General features: G+C 42.9%; 1 pseudogene; it reads left to right on the plus strand.

The window, feature by feature from the left end:
- The first annotated feature begins 4,541 nt into the window (after positions 1-4,541).
- On the plus strand, positions 4,542-4,774 carry LOC132249713 (U1 spliceosomal RNA; annotated as a pseudogene).
- Positions 4,775-13,354: the final 8,580 nt, after the last annotated feature.

A 13,354-nucleotide genomic window follows, 5' to 3' on the forward strand; every position in this document is an offset into this window, starting at 1 on the left:
CTCCACAAGTGTTAAGGACCCTCTCTCCTTTTTTAATGGTCTCAATGTTCCACTATTCAAACTATCCTTTCTTCTGAAATGTTGCTGTCTGCTAGCCATTTCCAGTAATGTCTCTCTTCTGTTTCACAGCCCTGCAGTCTGTTTTTAGTTCTAGCTAAAAACCTTAACTCAGCCATAGTAATATACACTCAGGTGTAGAAATGACTGACTGTAGTATTGGAGGCACTGTCAAAATGCTCAAGACAAATCAACTTTGTTTTACGAATCTGAATAAGGGAGGTACATTTAACTGTAATGACTACAGGACTAATGAAACACTATCTTTTAACTATTTTGACTGTTTTTTTGTCTAGTTTGTTCTGTATTTTTAACTGAACATACAATCTAGAAACTCAGTGCACATTCCAATTAGATTTGTTTTTGCTTTGATCTTAAACTGAATAATATAGTGCTAGGTCTCTGACATATTAATAAATCTTCTAGCTTTCCTTTAACAGGAGAAAAATAAATGGCGTGTCGTACGTGAAGGTAACACCACATCATCTGCACCCCCTTTTTCAATATCCTAAATCCATCTATCCACATATACCACACAGATCAATCACAAATCATTAAAATGAAACTGCCATTCTGATAATAAATGATCAAAGTATATTTGGCAACTCCGGAGATTTGGCTTGCTTTTTATTTTATTTTATTTTATTTTATTTTAATATTTGGGCATCAAGTGAGTAATGAAATGAAAAAATAAGCAGGCCAAATCCAGCAGTGATACAGGTGGCTCCTTTTTTCATCCTGGCTGTTTCCAGTGATGTCAGCACAGATATCTCAGGTGTCTTTGGAAAGTATTTTATAACCCCAGTGAACAGCTTTCTAGTTACAAGCTGCCAATCTCCATTTCTGTGGTTGCAAGAGGGTAATAAAGTGCTAGAGCAGTGGCACTCAACTTTTTTGCCCTGCCAGCCAGATGGGCAGGGCCCAGTTCATCCATGGGCCGGATCCTGCAGGTGGGCCAGATCAAGCCATGTAGAGGTGGACAGGAGCAGCTTGGCCCTGACCCAGCAGCATGGCAGGAGGAGGAGGAGCGTACCCTGTACCCCAGCCCCAACCTGGGCCTGGAGGGGGAAGGGCATAGCCCAGCCCCAGCCTGACTGCATGGAGGGAAGGAAGCATATCCTGACCCCAAGCTGATCCTGCAGGAGGCAGGGACTGTGACCTGGCCTGAACTGGCCACACAGGGGAGGGGGAATGACCCAGCCCTGAATCTGCCATGCAGCACTTAGGAATTTGGCAGTGGGGGAGGATAGAAGTATTAATTGCCACAGTTCCCTCACCACCAAATTTCCCGACCCATAAGGATGCCATGGCTCTGTGGCTGCATTTTGAACACCCCTATGCTAGAGACTACCCCAGGCTGTCAACACTTTTCATATTAAAACATGTCAGTTCATTTTGTGGATGCTACAAGCAGCCATCTTGCTGCCCTACTTCAGAATCCATACCTTTACTCCTTTAGGTTTATCAGTTAATGCTAGCACAGGCAGGAGCACATAGCAACATGCTGAGGCAAGTGGGGGAAGCACAACAGTGGTTCTCAACTGGGGAGGCTGCCAGACAAATGTGGAGGAGTAACCTGAATCTAAAAAGGTTGAGAACCACTGGGGCTTACCCAAGACTGGTGAGGCCAATTCTGGGCTCATCATCATTTCTTTTAAGAACAGGAACTGAATTCTCCTCTACTCTGCTCCAGTTGAAATGCTGCTTCTTGTCCTTTCAGATTGGTGCCAACTAGGCATGTTTCTCTCTGGAGAATTTCATTAGCCTGTGGGCTGGAGGATTTATTTCGAAACCATTGGCTTAATGTCAACTGGAAAGCTTACTGTTTCATCGTTCTCAGGAAAAATCATGCACCCAGTTTGACCCAAATATTAGCACCACAGAAATTCAAGCTCCTCTAGGGCCTGTTCATAACAACCCTAGGGATACGTTGGTTTGTTTTAAGAATTAAAAAGAGATCCTTAAATAGAGTTGACATCAGAAATGTGTATAATATCTTGTTCTTAAAGAGACACTTCAAGGTTGGAAGGTAACATTTTGCATACTTTTGTTTGCCAAGTCTGTATGATGACTTCCCTTTGTTCTTTGAAAAAAAAAAATCAAAACAATCCAAAAAGCAAACTATCAGGATACAATGGAGGAAAATTATCTTCAAAGGGGAAACAGATTTCCATCTCAACTAGCACCAGTTAGAACCCTTCTTAGCAATCCCAAGGAGTTAAGGACTCGTGAATGGGGAGAATGAACCGCCATCTTAATAGCAAAAATGATTCCTGCAGGTCAGGATCAAAATGCGTAATGATGACGATGGTATTAAAATATGGTTTAACAGCCGTACAGCACTGATCGCAAGGCACCCCAAACATAGTAAGAGGCAGTCTCTGTTCCCAGGTGTCTAGTAAAATTCTAATCATGCAAAGAGCAATGCATATACGTAACTTTTAGCATGTGACTCACACTACTGAAGCTAATGAGAATACTCTCCTGTGCTTCAAGTTATGCACATGCATAAATCTTTTTGGGATCAGTGCCTAATTAGACAAGACAGTCAAAAGAAAGAAACTATAATTATTCTCCTGAGGAATCTTGCATTGCTGCTGTCACTACCCATGCTGCCCTTGTTATGAGAAGAAGAGGACTTGAGTCTCCAGGGGAGAAACTTTGAAAAGCTCCCAACAATAGTCTTAAAGGAAATAAAGGAGAATTCAACTCTCTCTATACATTATTTAAAATACAATTTTACAAGAATCTTCAGGTTTAAAGATTTCTTGGCAGTGACCTTTTCACACACACACACATGCACGCACATACACAAAATCCTTGTATACAAGAGACCATTCAATGTTTCAGGCATAAAAGTGGGCAGAAAGTGGTCCCTACCATGTACTGCAGTGACGGCCTGTACATGTTTTCTCATCATACTGGTTTGGTTCAGTGAATTTCCTGCTTTTAGTTTCAAACAACAATGTTCAACTATTTTGTGCATAATCATTGATTCCAAGACATTACGTCTGGCCTTGTTCACTCCAATATAGTTTGTCTCACTAGGGCATAATGCTGAAAAATGCTACTATCAGGAGTAATATTAACCACCATAAGTAGTCCCAATACTTAGGAGATGGAGCCTTTCCTTTTGCCCCAAAAGCATGCCACCAGCTGCTACTAAAACTATCATCACTAGTAGTGCCAATAAGGCTTTAGTTCAGCAAAGCAAAGTCAGTCTTGTCAGTCCCATACTTTCAAAAACAAGGCACCAAAGGTTCAAGGAACTGGATTAAAAATAATGAGATTTAAGATAAAAATAAAAGATAGGGCTCTTTTGCTTTGCCTTCTGGCCTTTGAGCATTTCAGGTAAATTCAAGTCATATTTTCAAGCTTTTTTCTACAACCAGGAAGACTAGTAACATTCCTATTAAACTAAATTGGAAATGTTGTCATCATCACATGACTCCTGGAGTTGAGGCTTCAAGAATATCCAGCACTGAGAAATTCACAGCACGCTTTTGAGCCGGCTGGTATTCTGCATGAGTTTTTAATGCAATCATATAGTGAAGCTCACTTCTAAATCATGGCCTGTATGTTCCTATTAACAAACCCACAAATATGGTTGGAGTAGTGAAATTTTCCTCTCCTCCTGGTAGCTATGGTCCCACTCCTAAACTGAACTTTATGCAGGTCTTTCATGGAGCTAAATATGGGTCAGGGCCTGAAATGTTGATCTAAACTATAGCTCACAGAGCCAAAGGTAGTAGGAGGAGTCTCAGGTTCCACTGGCTCCGTGTGATTGTCATCCATATATCTTGAGACCCGGTGTTTAATATTCGGTGGAACATCTTGGCTCCACAAAATCTGACAGACCCATAAACATTCCCTTGTTCTTTTATTTAAAGCACCTTTTTATGGTACATTTAAAGTATTAGGCATAGCAGGCACTTTTACACATTGCTAAATGGGTGTGTTATAAGGCAAAAATTGTATTTGCACACCCTACAGTGCTAAGATTGACTAACAGCTTGAGGCACAATTGAAAGGATCTCAAGCTACCCCAGGGTGCCATGGAGCCCTGGTTGAGAATCACTGGTCTACACACATTTTAAAAAAAACAACTCTAGGCCTCAATCCAGAAAAGCATTTAAACATGCATTTGATTTAAGCACATGACTAATCTTCCTAAAACTCAATGTGACTACTCACACGCTCCAGGTAAGACACCTGGTTAATCACCTGGCTGAATCCCAACCTTCCTGGAAACTCCCAGCATGATGCTAAGCTACAGTGATGTTATTGAGAGAGACATGTACAGTGAAGTTATTGAGAGAGACACTGCAGCAGAAGACAGGCACAAAGCCACGTAAACAATTCAAGTCCTTTGTTAAATAATAATGTGAGTATGTGGCACCTCACTCCAGGAATATGTCTACATGGCATAACTAGGACAGACGGACAGTCACATTAATGCATTTTATTGCTGTGGGTACCCAAGCCAGCTTACCTGGCAGGGGAGACATGATGATCAACCACATGGTTTTCCGAGGGTGAGGCCTGCCCTTTGCACTCCAGGCAGGCTGACCCCTGAAATTTCCCCAAGGCAGTTTTCCCAGGGTGAGACCTGTCCATTGCACTATGGGCAGGTTGACCCCTGTGAGTTCCCCTGGATGTGGGAAACTCGACTACACAATTTTGTGGCAACGGGGAGCTGTGTTCACACTTCTCCCATGGCTTGCTCCTCAGCCTTTAGCTAAGAGGAAACAAAACTAGGGGCCATCTGAACCCCAAGGCCTCTAGGGTTGGGGCTTGCATGTAGGATGCCTGCCATGGATTTGGGGAGTATCTGATGGGTCTGGGAGGGAGAATACTTGCCCAGTGGTAGAGCCACACACAGACTTGAACAATTGAGCTCTGCTCAGTTGAAATTTGAACTTGATTATTGAGCTTTGCCTAAAATAATTCGAAACTGATTTGGCCCTTGAAACGAAGAAAAAAAAAATAGGTCGAGTATCTCCGCAATGCATTGCATTATTTCTGATAGACATGCCCTGCATAGAAAGAACCTTTGGCAGCTCTACCCAGGAAAATCTGACTGTGTATGTTAGCCCAGAGGTGGTTGTTAGTGCAAATGAGAGTTTGAACTGAAAGCCCAGTGGCAGTACAAAACTGACATCTTACACAGGTCTGCATTTTCTCAGGTCACTCCCTCTGGGCAGTTCTCACTATTGCCTCCACTTGTGCACTAGGTGAAGGAAAAGACATGGAAGAATAGAAAGTGAGAGCCTTTACAGATGTAGCAATTAGACTCAGAGCCACTCTCTAGACACCGATTCTCTATGTGCCTTACCACATCACCCAGTGATGTTTAGAAACATATGATAATATGAATCAATTTTGACTCTTACATTTTTTAATTACAGGTCAGTATAGAATCATTAATTATACAGTACAGTTATATTTCCTTGTCTATGTAATAAAAAACATCACATCCAGAGATAAGGAATATTCACATGCAAGCAATCCTTGATTATTCAAAAACTTCTTTTAACCAAAGCAATATTGCATCTCTTGCTAGACATTAATGATATTGAAAGTCTATCACTTGAACAAACCCTCCTTCATCCAAATTAATTCACTGTCCACCTCTGAGGTAACTGAGATTTGACTGAATTGCACTCAGAATATACTGAGACGGCACATGTAAATGATGGATTATAACTTGGAGATATTTCATTATAATTTCCTGTACAACAACTGTTTCATTCAGTGCGGCAACTTATTAATGTACTGGCACTATGGTGCTTTAACATTGTACACTGTGAAGAAGCTACACAGATCCATTTTATACAGAAAACTAAAATGTAACAAAACACAATGTTACAAGAACATTCAGGCTGCAAAACCAAGCATTCAAAAGTTAGAAAATGCCGAAGTTAAGGATACCTGTGCAGGATCGATTTACCTCCTTTGTACTATCTCCATTATGATACAGCTTTGAATTACATGTTGACGTGCTATTTTTTTTACAAGGTTTTAAGGTCCATCGCAGGCTTTGGAGTTAAGTGTAGCACCATTCCTCTGAAAGTGGACCATTTTTGTCCGTGTCCCATTTTCTCCTGGTCTCCTCATCCCAAGCCTCCCCACCTTCTCAACCCTAAATCTCAACCCAGTCTCCTTCCTCCTCTCCCCTCCCCCTGCACACTTTGTTCTTCATTCCAATCTCCTAGCTGAGCTCAAGTCTCCCAATTTTCCTGCCCAGACTTCTTGTCCAATCCAGTCCCTAATCCATTGGGTCCCTCTGCCTCTCACCAGTTTCCACACCAGTTCCCTTCCTAGCCAGTCGTTGTGTCTTCCCCACCTGAAGTTTTGTCTTCCTGCCCTCCTCAGCTCCTTTAACTCAGTCTACTTTCTTCATATCTCTTGGTGCAGCCCACACTTCTTGGGAAGGAAGAGGAACACTGAGAGCATAAATGAGACAGGCACTCGGGCCTCAATTTGATTTTAGCACATGATTAAACTTCCTAAACTTCAGTGAGACTACTCACACGCTCCAGGTAAGAGATGTCACTGGCAGAAGAAAGAAGCAATTACTGAAAACACCCCAATCAGTCCCTGAGGCCACAAGCTGGAGCACCATCATTGTAGATGGCAATTTGGCGAATTTAGCTACCAAGTTCTAGCCAGTCTCTACTAAGTACATGCAAACAGATTTTTCAGTCTCACGAAGCATAGATGTTTCCCCAGAGGGATGGCAAAAGGCACATCTCAGTACACAGGTCTAAAGTTCTACAGCTCCTTCCCCAAATTTCAAGTTGTTTTTCCAAACCATGGAGATGATGGAGTTTCTCAATGAAGAAATGTTGGGAGAAAATGTTTAATGTGAGCAAAACAATGCCTTGTTCAATTATTTTGTTCTCAGCGGGTGCATCTACATGTGCACTTTATTGCAGAATTGACTAATTAGCTCCACAGTAAAGCATCATCATCTACACATGCACCAGTGTTAGGGCACAGTAAATTAATTAACTCTGTCTCCGACAGTACTGTCTTACAGCAGAGTCATTTACTGCACTGCAATGCATGTGTATCAGTGACTGGGACAATAGCACTTTGAGACAGGACGGAGCGGCCCTGGGTTGACAGCAGATTTGGGGGTTCAGCCACAGCTCCACAGTTTCAGCACTCTCACATGGCCCAGTTGGCCCCTCTGTCACCCAGTGCCACCACCCAGATTCTGGAGCTGACCCCCACCCTCGCCCCCAGCCTGCTGCCAGCTGCTCTGCCCTGGCTTAAAGTACTGCTATCCCGGGTACACATGTATATGCATCCAGAAAGAGCTGAACCCTTTTAGCTAAAATAAAAAAAAAAAAAATCTACCTGAAGCAGATAACAACCAGAAAATTTCAGCCTAAACAATTAAAATTTGTCAAAGTAATAAGCAACTGAAAAAAGGCCTTGTAATAAGAAGTATCAGTCAGTGTTACTAATTGGTGGTGTGAGTAGCCTTGCCAATAATGAGAGAGTAAACAAAAGATTTTCCTTTCTAAACCAGCACAAGCAGAGAGGCAAATTGTACAGTAAGTGTACGTCCACAACAAGTTAATTATTCCCATTACAGGTCCTGAAATGAAGTGATCATATTATCATGCTGCTTTATCAGCAAATGAAACTAGGTAATCTAATACTATGCATGGTACTGTAATCTACATGGGAATTATTACCTATGGTCCAGTTTAACTCCAATAGCAAAACTCACATTGATTTCAGAGGGAGAAAGGCTGTGTCCACAGTTTAGTTTAACAGTGAGAGTAAACACTGTATAACAGTAAGTCACAGATGTTAGAAATGTTTACACATTCAGTTCCCTATTTATATCATACACTTGCACATGGCAGTTCAGATCTTGCAAACATGGACACACTTGACTGAAGTTACCCACAAGGAGCAGCCCTATCAAAATAAATGTAACTTTATTCATAAACCGTGCGCTGCCAGGATTGGCACCAATAAGCTTGCTGGGATGCTGGGATGTTCAGCACATCATTACTGGGAGTATGCTGTTCCTTGTAGATACTTCCTGACTATGACATCATTCATAATTAACAGTGCAGCTGCAAATTCTCCACTAGCCTCTGCTTTTAAATCTATGAAACAACAGAGCTGTTGCGGAAATTCCTTGGGTCTCTCAGGATAGAAACTATGGCAGCTTATCTACGTGACTATAAAGCAACTGTTTCGCTTATTAGGGCCTCCAGGAATTGGAGCAGGCAACCCCACACAGGATCAGGCCTTCAGAATGAGAGAGATCTGAGAAGCTGAAGGCTGAGGAGTTGTGGGGGTAAGGATTTTGTGGGAAACTGGGTCTATAGATAGCACCAGGCAAGTAAATAAAAAATAACTGATCCTTAACCCAAAAATAGTACCTGATATTCATGATAGGAATTGTACAGTTCTTTTGACAGCTATGTCCACCTCCCATGTCCATTTGACTCTGCCTCCTCTGACCCAAGATTGGCTCCTGCACAGTTTACTCATATAAATAGTTTTAGTCATGTCAAACATCTCAGGGACTCTGGTGCTATACAACTGGAAGGCAACAGAATTGTCTATACTACCTCCAGCCATGCCAGGAAACACCACAGAGAAAACATGACTGCCTCAACTCCCTCATACCAAGCACCTAAAGGGACTGTGGAAGGCAGGAGGAAGAAATAAATACTATAGCTGCCATTAGAGTGGTGCCAGGCATACACCAAGGAGCATTGCCTGGTCTTTTAAGCTAATGCATTCACATAGTCTGTATCTACTCTCCAGTAAGTTCCACATACCATTTGCAGCAGTAAAGGGATCTCCATCCAGTTTAGCATCATTGCTGGCAAGTAGGCACAAATGACCAACCTTCCTCATTAATTTAACTGAATCTGAGAAATTCAGTCCTATAAATGGGATGCATTGGTATGTCAGTCATGCAGGTCAGGGCCCCAAGGGCCTCAGCCAATTCCTATGACAGTTAATGGAAAGATTCCTAACAACTTCAATAGCATTTGGATCAGACCATAAATATGCAAGTTGCTAAATACATCGTTTCATAGCTCCTTTGACAGCAAGGGTTCAATGCGCACTATAGAAGAAACAGAGCCGTTTTGGTCAGTGAGCCCAATCCATTAGTAGTAAAAAATAACCATGGTTGTTTTATCCAAAAATCCTATTCTTATGGATTTCAGGACAAGAACAGTGTTAATAGGCGAAACTGTAAAAGGATAGCTCAGGGGAGTCTACATGTAGGTTACAATAAAGCTGCCAAGTTTCAGCCAGATGGGGAATTTGAAGAACGCTTTGTTTAAGGCTAAAGTGCACAAGAATAATTTGTGTATTCCTCCAGCTCAAAAGGAAGCACTTGGCTTCTCACAGTCTGAGGGGCAGAGGTGGATGCAGGGAGACGAAGGGGATAATGAGGGGGCCCTAAGTGACTACCAGGAAAAGAAAGCCATAGGAACATGAATAAATATTGGCAAGAACCAATTTGTTAGCCATGATATCATGAATTTTTTGTCTCTCTCTCTCTCTCATTCCAGGTGCTTCCATATTTAATCTCAATTCCCTTCCAAACCACTTTCTCTTTTATCTTATCCTTTTCCCTGTCCCCTTTATGATTTTCCTTCTCCTTCAAAGCCTTCTCATTTTCCTAGATAGCAGCCTCTCCTGTCCCTCTCACTGTCAGTTGTCATGTGTCCTTACCATTAGGGCTGTGTGAAGATTTGGTCCCTGATTCAATTCGCCAGAGATTTGGCCCGATTTGGTGGCTGTATCTCCAAATCTGAATCAAATCAAGAGACCCTTTAATCTCTCCAAATCAAATTGGAACCCTCTGAATCGATTCAGCGAGGTTCAGAAAGATTCGGCGATTCGGACGTAGACACAGCTTTCAATGTTTTTTCTACATACCTCTAGTTAGCAGATGGCTCGAGAATGCTGCGATGCTAGAGCACATGGAGCGTCCCACAGGAGCATGGGGGGCTCCCCAGCACACTCAGCAGCAGACCCGGAAGCAGACCAGAAGCACTTCTGGTCCACTTCCAGGTCCACTGGGGAGCACGTGGGGGGCCCCCCTGCACCTCCTGGCCCAGTGACTGGTGCCTCCTGGTCTGGGGGGGACACCCGGGGTCCTCCTGTGACCAATCACTGAGCCAGGAGGGTGCAGGGGGGCCCCTCTGCGCGCTCCGCATTGGACCCAGAAGTAGACCAGAAGTACACTTCCAGGTTCGCCGCCCAGCATGTGCCGAGGGGCCGCACTCCTGTGGGATACTCCATCCACCCCAGCATCACAGTGATCACAAGCTGTGCCTGGTACCTCACGGTATGTAGAAAAAAACATTTAAAGCTGTGTCTATAGCCAAATTGCTGATTCACCGGAGCAGCATTGAATCTTCAGATTTGGATTCAGCTGAATCAAATAAGGGAGTGATTCAAATCAATTAATTGAATCACTGTCCCCAATTTGGGCTGAATCTGGATTAAATATGACCTGTTTCACACACCCCTACTTACCATATTCAATGGATCAGGTCCTGCTTTCTCTCTCTCAACTTCCCTATCTCTCTTCACTTGATTCTCACAGTGCTTTTTACTTGCTCATTCCTCTCCATTGGTTTCCCCCTCTCTTTCAAACCTCTTTCAGTTGCCAGATTTCTCCCCAGTAATTCCCAGCTTCTTTCCCTATGGCATCTCACTCCTATATCTTTTTACCTCTCAAGTGTTCCCATTGCTCATCCTCCCAACCTCTCTTAATATATTGCCTTTGGTTCTTGACTACTGTTTGCGCTCCAGTGGCTTTTGTAGTACAGGGGACTCGACTTTTAAATAATCTCTTCTTGATGTGCACAAGTCTCATAAGTCTAGCTATACTCTAAATGGAAACCTAGATAAGTAGGGACTTTTATATGCCAGGCGTAAGGAGAAGCGAACAAGCATTTCTACTGGGAGCTGAACTCAGAGAAATGTCAACAACAACGCTCCTAATTCTGTTGTTCCAGGCATCATATGAACATAGAATATACTTGATAAGTTAAATAGGGATCAGCATGTGCTTGAGAAACTCATTCAGTTTCTTCTAAAAAATCACTTCTAAACCTGAATAAAGAGTCAACTCCAACCCTTTAAAACTATATCACATAGGAAAAAAAATGGAAACATTGGAAAATGGACATGGAGAGAATATTTAACTTAACCCCTTTCAAATTCATGGTTCATATAGATTACAAAAGATGGCTTGCCTCCTAAGGATGAGATGTTTTTTATAGAGGCCTTTGGATGGAAATATTTTTGTATTATAGATAACAGGAGATACCGATTTTCTCCCTGACAGATGATTTTCTATCATCTTCTTTGAAAAGGTGAGACCTTTAGATATATTTCAGCTAAGAGCGCTCTCTCATCTCTCTTTAAACCTAGATATTGGATTCTTTAAACAGTGACATGCATTTGGCAGTGTTTTGTTGCTGAGCTAAATTTAATCCTTGGCTATTCACTTGTTAAAACCAGAGTGGGAAAATCTACCCCAGTTTTATTTCACACTGATCTCCCAATTGGGCAAGTTTAGTCCAAACAGTTTTGAAGTTGCTCACCTGCAGTGTTATTGGAGTCTCCTCATGTAACCTCAATCTCATTACTAGGATTTCTTTTTCTCCCTTTCACCTCGTGCCTCATAATTCTTTCACTGCTGCTGTAAAAGTACATTATTTGGCCCAGACTCTTAAAGCTACCTTCCTAGTCTTTGATGTGTTATAAATGCAGTGCCCAGCTCCAGCCAGAGACAGCCCTTTTTGGCTCACACAATCTTTTGTTTTACTAGGGAAACTTCTCTGACGTATGACGGCAGCTCCCGGAGGCTGCTGGGCAGCTGGGGGGAAGCGATAAAATGAACTACAACCAGACCATAAATCTGAGGTGAGTAGGAAACTAGCCTCAGGTCTCTTGCTCCTGCTGCATGAAAGTGGCCAGTATTCCCTGCCTTACGTTACATTCTTTTTTAACTGTGGAAACAGCTGCAGTTGCATGCTTCTGCTTGCCAGAGACTAATATTTCTCCTACCTGTTCAGACATCCCATATATATTCCAGAAAATGCTGACGGTGGAAGGGCTTGCCTTCCCTAAGCTCTCCCTATGCACTTGCATCTACAATTTAGATCCCGCTCAGCCTCACCAGTGATTTTTGTTCCGTGGATTTTAAGTTACTGGGGTTCAGCTTTGGTGCAACCAAATGAAAGTCAAGAGTGACTTTAAAGAGCAGGGTTTCTTGGCATCATCTGATTTGACTTATCCAACTAAGCAGTGGTCTCACACTTGACTTCTGTGATCTTTTTATTGTTCTTTAGCTAAGAGACATATGTTGCCAAGAATGAACCCTTTGTGTACGCAGCCTGTCATAATATCCATGTGCCCATTACCCTAATACTGAGGCAGCAAACAAGGGCATAACTGATCGGTTCTGTGTCCTGGGGGAGGGCAGCCCATAATGCAGGAGTCATGGCCAAAGGCTTGCTGCCATAGGGGGAGATGTTGCCTCCTTTTTGACAGCAACATGTGTGTGAAGCAGCTGTTTAAACACCAATTTTCTAAAGAGAAAACGGGATAGAAGGGCAAAGTGTCCCCCAGCGCTTTTCTAATGCCCACCCCCCTGCCTTTTGCAGCACCCTGGGCTCATGAATGCAGTGAATGCACACTAGAGCACCCACCCATCGTTAACACTGCATGCTCACCCACCCATCGTTAACACTGCATGCTCTCCTGCTCCTCTTTTGTCATGATTTCCAGTTATGAAGTTGGAGTTTTCTCTAGTAGGGTCCTCAGCTCTAGTGTGCAAAGCATCATGCATGCTTATGAAGCTGAATAAGCAACAGTTATTCCACTGGGAAATGCCCATAAACACACCCCAAATCAGGAGGGAGCCAAGCCCTTGAATCCCTATATTTTGGGGAATGCTGGAGGGTCTAACTATACTCTCTTCCCCAGGAGCTTTCTGCTGGAAATAGCTGACTGTACTGTGCTCCACTGACCCAACCCTCTACTTGCAAGAGTTTCAGGCAGAGAAGATCACCACCTAAAGAAACACTGACAGGCTAAGAAGTATAGTTCCTCTCTGTAATCCTTGCCATACCTCAGTGAACTGATGTCCCCTTGAGTTGTGGTCCAGCCCTCCCCGGGCCACTGGGCACATTTCTATAGTGCACTCACTGACGGTTTTCTCTGGGGCTGGAGGAGAGTAGGAAACAACAGAGCAGAGCCAGCACTACCTGTTTTTTGTCTTATT

Source organism: Alligator mississippiensis, chromosome 3 (genome assembly GCF_030867095.1).
Source record: "Alligator mississippiensis isolate rAllMis1 chromosome 3, rAllMis1, whole genome shotgun sequence".
NCBI classification, from domain to species: Eukaryota; Metazoa; Chordata; order Crocodylia; family Alligatoridae; genus Alligator; species Alligator mississippiensis.